The sequence below is a fragment of the Lycium barbarum genome, chromosome 8, assembly GCF_019175385.1.
Source record: "Lycium barbarum isolate Lr01 chromosome 8, ASM1917538v2, whole genome shotgun sequence".
Classification (NCBI taxonomy): Eukaryota; Viridiplantae; Streptophyta; class Magnoliopsida; order Solanales; family Solanaceae; genus Lycium; species Lycium barbarum.
The window spans coordinates 6,137,403-6,146,508 of NC_083344.1; the positions used below are offsets into that span (position 1 = coordinate 6,137,403).

Below are 9,106 nucleotides of genomic sequence, written 5' to 3' on the forward strand. Positions count from 1 at the left end.
ACACTCTACCCTCCCCAGACCCCACCTGGTGGGATTATATTGGTTATGTTATTATTGTTGTTGGGAGAGAAGGTAGTGACTGAGATATAAAATTTGAAGTCCTAGCTAGAAACAAATTTTGGGATGTCCTAAATCCCTAAAATCTATGACTTACTAGGATAGTTAACACCATTTTCAATCAATTTATCTTCGAGCTTAATCTTTGTATCCTTCAGTTGATTCAGATGATTTGAGACATCAAATCTCTCTCCTTGTATCATGTCTGTGATTTTGTTGCACCTCGAGGTTTTTAATGTAGATTGTTTGCTATCGTATATGTTCTCTCACCTCTTCCAACCTATTCTTCATCGTCAAGTTCTCGTGGTTGTCCATTCTTGCTCTATGTCAAACTCGAACCACGTAGTGCAATTTGTAACATAATTAATCTATTAAAATATAAACTAAATCAAGATACTAGAGAGTTTGTCGCATTTCAAATACGTTAACAAATTCTGTACTTTTCTTACGTAAACATATTTGTATTCTTTCCTTATTATTTTTCATTTTCTGTTTTAATGTGCCAATTGAAAATATTAACTAAAAATAAAACTTACCATATTGTAGAGTGTAGACTAGGAAAATATATACGGGTTGAAAAGCAACATGCTAGGAATTGAAGACACTTGGAAATATAATTTAGGAAAATTTAAATGTAAGAACTCAGAAAAAAAAAAAAAAAAGGAAAAGTTTCCATGAAATAACGAAATAATAATATATGGGAATACACAGGGATAGCTACAATATAATGTCCCATGCTTTGAGAAAACGTGTACATTAAACTAGCATAATGTAAAACAATATATTTATTTTCTTGACATTTTCATAGTAGTTAGTTTCAATGGTACTATTATTTCACTTTTAGTGTTTTTTTTTTTTTTGAGTTACCTTAAAATAAATGAACTAAACAAACCCAAAATAAACAAAAAGAACTCACATCCCGTATGTTCTAATTTCCTTATTTCATTTCAATTTTTTCTTTACTTTGTCCTCTCTTTTATTGAAGTTAAACTTTTCCTAAAATTTCCAATGTTTTCCTAGGCGGTTTTCTTTAATTTGGTATTTCTCCCTCAAAATATGGTAACTCTTAATTTTAGTAATGTCTCATTGATGGCACGAGTAAAAAAGAGAAGAAAAAATAAGGAAAGAAATAAAGCATTGGTGTCTATATAAATAATCATAATTGAGTATACGCATGTAATAATTAAGGTGCCTCTTTGACACAAATTGAGTTAGGCTTCATTAACAACGTAAGTTATTTGCTTTTTCTTAAGGCTAAGCAATAATCAACGTTGCTCTTCTTTTTTCTTTTAATTCCTAGCACTTTTCTTAATTCTACTTTATTTCACAATTTTTAACTCTTTTTAATTAATTTTTTAGTCTGTTTTCTCTTACATTGAATATATTAGCTATATATAATTACTTGTTCTTATATATACCACATTCACAAGGATGTATTTGAAAGTATTTTAACGTAAATTTAGTTCTAAAAGCATGCTATACATTGTTCACTGATGTAAGTTGAGGTCACAGAATCAATATGTTTTTCTACATAAGAAAAAAAGAAAGAGAAACTTTTAAACGTAATAAAGAAGAAGCTACTCTACTATATGTGAGATTTTGGTTTAATTTTTCACTAACTTTGTTACTTTTGCATTCACAGTTGGTTCGATATACTAACAGCAAGAATGTCATCCTCAAAGACCAAAACAATTGACAAGAACTACGAGAAATTGGTAGAAACGAGAGAAGAGATAGACAAACGAACAAACGACATTAGGAATTACCAACAAGAAAGTGAAATTGATAGGAGCAAAGAAATATATGAGGCCAAGGCTGATGTTTGGAATTTGCAGGACAAGGAGGACAAACTCCAAGCCAAACTGGAGAAAAGAGGAGTTACAAAAAGGATGACATAATGCTTTATTTATATATCTATTTTTTACTTGCTAGTTATTATTTAGATGTTTAGATCCTACTAAGTTTATAGATTTTAGGGATTTAGGATTTTGTTTTTCCAGACTTGTTACTAGGAGTCACTACTTTGTTTAGTTTTTTTTTTTTTTTCATCTATTAAATAAAGGAAAGTATGTTTTATTCTTGCACATGTTATAATCATTGATTGAGAACTGATCTGCCTATAACTTATAATTCTAAAGTTTTAGTTTCAGTTTCTTAGAAGAAAATAAAACTGCAGTCTTCAAACATACAACTATGAATTAGTAGGTTATTGCAGGTTGTTTGCATGTGGAGCTGTCAAACGGTTGGTCCAGCCCAACCCAATTATGTCAGTTAATTCACTCCTTTTGGGACGATCTTCAAAACCCTATAGGGGTTGTAGGGTACGCGGACTGAATTATCCCAGGATTATAATTTCAAGATTATAATTCCGGGACTAATTTATCCCATATGAGAGATGGGATAAAATAAACCCAAGTTCAATGGATAAGGTTGGGATATCCAACCATTAAGTTTGGACTTTATTTTATACTTTGTTTGGTAGAAGGTATAAATTAATCCCAGGATAAATTTATACCTTCTACCAAAGATGGTACAAAATTAATCCCAAAATTAGTGAGGGATATCCCACCTTATACCGTGCACCAAATGACCCCTACAAGAAGAGGTGCATACTATTTTAGCAAGTAATCAACAAATACAAAGACCAAAAAGGAGAAAGAAAAATTAGAGAAGCAACGTTAATTTATAGCTACAGAAGCCTGAATAAAGAAAAGTATAGAAAAGAAAAAGAGTTCAGACCAATAATTTCGGATCAACATAACAATTCCTAATTCCAATGTTTTTGAAGAAGTTCCGTCATGATTTAACGTGAACCAAACATTTTAAAAAAAATATTGAATAAATTTTCTTAGAGCGAAATTTGTACATATTTGTTATTTAATATCTGATAGGGAACACTGTTAGATAGTTTGTAATATAAGAGGTCTTAAAGTAAATAGACACATCCGTTTGTGAAAGGGCATGACTATTCTGAAAAGTCATCTCTCAAATTCTATAAATATAAGGACACTCTTGAAGTAGCATATAGAAAAATCTGCAGATATAAACATAGGCTTTATTGTATCCCGAAGGGAATTGTTTGTATTTTTCCCAATTTGTATACGGGCAATATCTCTTTAACGAAAGTTGATTCTTTCACGCCTCAAAAGCCATTTCATCTTCGATTATGTTTACCTATTTTTCTAACAACAAACACTTTATCCTTAAACAAACCACATGTGACAATAATCTAAATTAATCGAATTCGTAAGCTCTGCATACTTGATGATTAAAAAAACCGAAAGACGACTATACTCCTTCAAGCTCCTGAAATAAGAAGAATGAGCTTGTTTGTTTGTGGAAAAAATTTCTTGAGTCCTACAACTTTGATTTTAGCCACGTCCTTTTGAGGGCGATAGGGAAAAAAGTTAAGAGTTGGATCTGACATGCGATATAGCCTTAAAGAGAGATTATTGTGAACTTGTTAGATTAGTGCAGAACTTGTAAAATATGTATTCATATGATGACTGCTTTTTTTTTTTTAATTGTTTTTTAAATTATTACATAGGGGTAGGTGATGTGCCGTGAATTTTGGCACGTTTCATGCCTTTGTAACTAGAAGTGTTGCTTGTTTTTAAGTGTTTTTACATCGTTTCATATGTTATTTTTGTGTTTTATCGAGTTGGTTGAATAAGGATCAGAAATGATAAGAAATGCTGAAAAAACGGACAACTTGGAGCTAAAAGACAGTCCGTAACTCATGTTACGGGCCGTAACGTGATCCGTATCAGAGAGGATACGTGCCGCTATAAAGGACGGTCCGTAACTCATGTTACGGGCTGTAACGTGTACCGTAAGCTGAGGAAAATTTCCAGAAAGTTGCCCAAGTAGTGTCACAGGTTACGCCCCAGAAGGACGGTCCGTAACTTAGGTTACGGGGCGTAACGTCATGGCGTAACACATTGGCCATTGAAGACTGAGGCCATGATCCGCTGGGAGATACGGACCGTAACCTGTGTTACGGTCCGTAACAATGCCGCGTAAGGGTGTTTTTGTCCAAAAACTTGGCGCGATTTTTAGCCCTATAAATACTTAAAGTAGGGTTTAATTCAGAATTCTGATTTTTCTTGGAGAGCTTTAACTTTAAGTCTTGAATATTTGAAGTGGTTGGAGCATTTAAAGCAACAACTTCACTTCCATTCCTTATTGTATTAGCATTGTAAGTATATTATGTTAACTCTTAAGCTTTCTTTGTTAACCAAAATGATGAGTAGCTAATTTTAATACTAAGGTTGTGGATCCCATGATAGGTATTATGTGAATGGGTTTCTACTATTGATATACGCATAATGGTTGTTAGTATTTATTCTATCTTTGTGCGTTAGCGATAGGTAATGATTGCAAGCATTAGCCTAAGCCATTATACTAACTTTTCTTGGAAAAGAGAGTTAGTATTGGTAAGATTGAATAACAATGACTCGGGGAGTTAATTCTCGTTTAATAGACTAACTTAGGGATAAGAACAAGTCTAAATTGACATTATTGGTCGCTCTTCGATTTCAACTCTTTTATATTTGGAAAAATTATAAAGAGGAAATACGGCCTAACTGTTAGGAAACATTAGGAAGTCCTTAAGAGATCAAGTGCATATTCTTATAACAACCATTAGAAATATATCACATTGAAACCTGAAGCATAATATCTAATCAAAATGGGGAACACAACCTTGGTCTCTCTCTCGCATTAAATACAATTCAAGTCAAAGTATTCAATTACATTACTCAACAATTATATCAAACTGTCCGGAATAGGATTAAAGCCTTTAAAGAATAGTATCGCATACAATTAGTATCCTTTTCTCTCCATATTCCCTATGGGATTCGACCCCAACCTTGTTTGTGTTACTATATTTGACAACGTCCGCTTTACGCCATTAATAGGTGTAATTTGAGCGTATCAAATTTTGGCGCCGTTGCTGGGGAATACGGTTTAGAAAGTACTGATTGTGCGTACTCTTCTTTAAAACTTTTTCTATTCCATCACACCTTGTTTGTTGTTGTGGTGAACTAGGTGAACATGGCTGGAAGACAAAATCGAAATCAGGGAAACCAAGGTGGACTCCAAGTGAACCCACCTGCACCAGAAGAGGACGAAGAGGAGAATATATTTGCGGAATTCATCAATGAAGCCGATTATGCTTCTGCTGTGGTCCCTCCTAGGACTGGAAATGCTACGTTCAAAATTGATAGTTCTATCTATCAGCTGCTGAAACTTGAAGGTTATTTTCGAAATTCTTTGGAGGATTGTCCACTTCGACATTTGAAGAAGTTCTTGCACGTGTGTGCTCAACAATCCAAGGTGTTGTTTCTGCTGATGCACTGCGGTTACGGGTCTTCAAATATTCCTTGGCTGGCCAAGCAAGGGAATGGTATGAAAAGCTTCCTAGCAATTCTATCCATGCCTGGAGCGAGCTAGCCAACACATTTCTGAAGAAGTGGTTCCCACCGAGCAAAAAGGCTGAACTTCGGGATAAGATCTTTGAGTTCAAACAGCTCCTGGGGGAACAATTATATTCGGCATGGGAGCGGTTCAAGTATTATCTAGCTCAATCTCCAACTCACGGGTTTCCGGATGCTATTCTCACGGAGGAATTCTACAAGGGCATAGATACAATGAATCAGATTGCTGTCAATACTGCCGCGGGAGGATGCTTCATGGACAAGTCATTTATTGTCATCACCCGCTTGCTTGATAAACTCATCACCCACAATCAAGCTTGGCATTCAACTGATAGTGAGAGTCTCTCTTATGGTAGTCCATCACTAGCTGCCGTTGCAAAAGAAAACCATGAGAAAGATCATGCCTTTGCTCAATTGCAAACCACAGTGAATCTACTATCAAAGAAGTTGGCAGAAAATGATGCACAAGGGGTAAATATTGTTGAGGAGTTACCACCTCTTCCACAGGGCATGTATCAAGTCCCTGAAGGGATGTACCAAGATGGGCAACAACAGTATGAAGATGCTAATGTCAACAACTCGCAAGGGGGCTATCAAAGGCAAAATTATCAAGGTCCGGACCATCACCCATGGCAAAAGCCTCAACAACAATTTCAAGGGAACAATTATAGCAGAAATGATCAGGGAAATCCAAATCAAGGGAATTACAATAACAACAATTATGGCAACAAGAGCTCGAACCCCTACATTCCACCAAGGGGGCAAGCATCAAATTCCCAACAGTGGAGAGACAATTCAGCTAGCAACTCTGCTGGCAACACTGCTAATGATTTTGCGGAACTGAAAAGTATGATACAGAAAATGCTAATGAATCAGGACAGAACAGAGAGCACAATCAAGGGAATGTCTCAGGTTCAACTATCTCATTCAGCTTCCATTCAGAAGCTTGAATCGCAATTCAGAGACCTTTCCAGAGAAGTGCATACTCCTCAACGTGGACAACTACCAAGTGATACAGTTCCAAATCCAAAAGGTAGTGGAGTAAACTCTGTGGAGAATGTAGCAGCTATTAGCACCAGAAGTGGAAAAATACTTCAAGGTGCTGATAAAAAGGTGATTGATCTCGAGCAAATTGTTGAAGAAGAAGCGCAGCCTGATGTATCTGATGATATTGTGGAGGAAGAAACAGAGGAGGAAGTCCCTATTATAGCTAAAGAGGAGCAGAATCTTGATAATCTCAAGGCACAAACAGAAAACCAGGAAAAGGGGAAAGCAAAACTTTCTGGCGCTCTACGCCTTTTGAGCCAATTGTTCAAATCTTCACCGCCTTTTCCTCAAAGGCTAGTGAGGAAAACAGAAGATGACAAGTGTTTGCGATTTTATGATCAACTCAAGCAGTTGACGATGAACATTTCTTTCATGGACGCTGTCCAAGAAATGCCTGGGTGTGCTAAGTATTTGAAGGGTCTCTTAACAAAGAAGAAGAAGTCATTGAAACATGACACTGTGGGTATCACTCATCGCGTTAGTGCTATTCTTTCTAAGACCACAGTGCAAAAAAGGGAAGATCCTGGAGCATTCACAATTCCATGCACCATAGGGCAGCAGGATTTTACCAAGGCTTTGTGTGATAACGGGGTTAGCATAAATATTATGCCCCTGGAAATTTTCAAGAGATCAAGATTAGGGATTCCAAGGCCAACTACCATGAGGTTGCAGATGGCTGACAAATCGATAAAAAGGCCAGTGGGGGTAGTTGATGATGTGCTTGTTCAAATCGGGGAATTCCTACTGCCGGCAGATTTCGTGATTCTTGATTGTGCTATTGATCAAGAAATTCCTATTATTCTAGGAAGACCTTTCCTTGTGACGGGGAGGGCTCTTATGGATTTCGAGAAGAATGAAATCAAGTTCCGGGTGAACGATGAGGAGGTGACTTTTCACGCCAGCAAAGGCACGAAATTACCTAGTCTTTATCAAAGTATTTCAGTCATTAATTCCATTGATGTGGTGGATGAAGCGATAGAATTCAAAATGGAGGAGGAATGCTTGGGTGAAGCATTATCGGCCATCTTGTTGAATTTTGATGCAGAACAAATGGAGGGATATATTGAGACAGTGAATTCACTCACCGGTCTGGGGTCTTACTCTTATGAGCCCAAGAAGTTGTCTCTTGATTTAGAGAAACGAACAACTCCTCCAGCAAAACCATCAATTATTGATCCACCGAAGTTGGAACTCAAGAAACTTCCATCCCATCTTAAATATGTGTTTCTTGGAGCAAATAACACCCTCCCAGTTATTGTGTTATTGCTTCTGAACGAGGGCCAAACTCAAAGACTCATCGCAGTTTTGAGAAAGCATTTAAGATCTTTGGGTTGGACTATTACAGACATCCGGGGGATTCCCTCCGGAATTTGTGAGCACCGAATTCAGTTGGAGGAGGAAAGTTCACCAAGTGTTGAGCATCTGCGAAGATTGAATCCACTGATGTAAGAGGTGGGGAAGAAACATATTATTAAGTGGCTAGATGCTGGGGTGGTTTACCCGATTGCCAACAGTCCATGGGTAAGTCCAGTCCAGTGTATGCCAAAGAAAGGGGGCATCACTGTTGTCCCTAACTCAAAAAATGAGTTGATTCCGACAAGAACTGTCACCGGTTGGATAGTGTGTATGGACTACCGGAAGCTGAACACGGCATCTTGCAAAGATCATTTCCCTATGCCTTTTATTGATCAAATGCTTGATCGGCTAGCTGGAAGGTCTTATTATTGTTTCTTGGATGGGTACTCAGGTTACAACCAAATCAACATTGTATTAGAAGACCAAGAAAAGACTACTTTCACTTGTCCCTATGGGACATTCGCTTTCAGCCGAATGCCATTTGGTCTTTGCAATGCCCCAGCTACTTTCCAATGATGCATGATGTCGATATTCTCTGACATGGTTGAAAACTTTCTTGAAGTCTTCATAGATGACTTCTTTGTGGTGGGAGATTTATTCGATGAATGTTTAGACCATCTTGATCGGGTGCTGAAAAGGTGTGAGGAGATAAACCTCGTTCTCAACTGGGAAAAGTGTCATTTTATGGTAAAGGAGGGAATTGTCCTTGGCCATAAGATTTTCGAAAGAGGGATTGAGGTTGATCAAGCCAAAATCGATGTGATTTCAAAACTCCCTCCACCCATTTCAGTAAAAGGAGTTCGGAGTTTCCTGGGGCACGCCGGATTCTATAGAAGATTTATCAAAGACTTCTCCAAAATTGCAAATCCAATGTGCAAACTCTTGGAAAAGGAGTCCAAATTCAATTTTGATGAGAAGTGCATAAAGGCTTTCGACGAGTTGAAGTTAAAATTAACCTCAGCCCCTATTGTTGTGTCCCCGGATTGGTCGTTGCCCTTTGAATTAATGTGTGACGCCAGTAGTCTTGCAATTGGCGTTGTGCTTGGTCAGCGGCTCAACAAAATCTTGCACCCAATTTATTATGCCAGCAAAATACTGAATGGAGCTCAACTGAACTATACAGTAATGGAGCAGGAACTACTTGCTATTGTTTATGCCTTTGAAAAGTTCCGGGCTTATTTGTTGCGTGCCAAGGTAGTGGTTCACAC

General features: G+C 37.2%; 1 non-coding gene across 1 annotated transcript; it reads right to left on the bottom strand.

Annotated features, from left to right (window-relative positions):
* Nucleotides 1-5,556: 5,556 nt before the first annotated feature.
* On the bottom strand, nt 5,557-5,662 carry LOC132608475 (small nucleolar RNA R71). The gene has a single exon (XR_009570394.1). It is a non-coding gene; the product is annotated as a small nucleolar RNA R71 (small nucleolar RNA).
* Between the last annotated feature and the right edge of the window lie 3,444 nt (nt 5,663-9,106).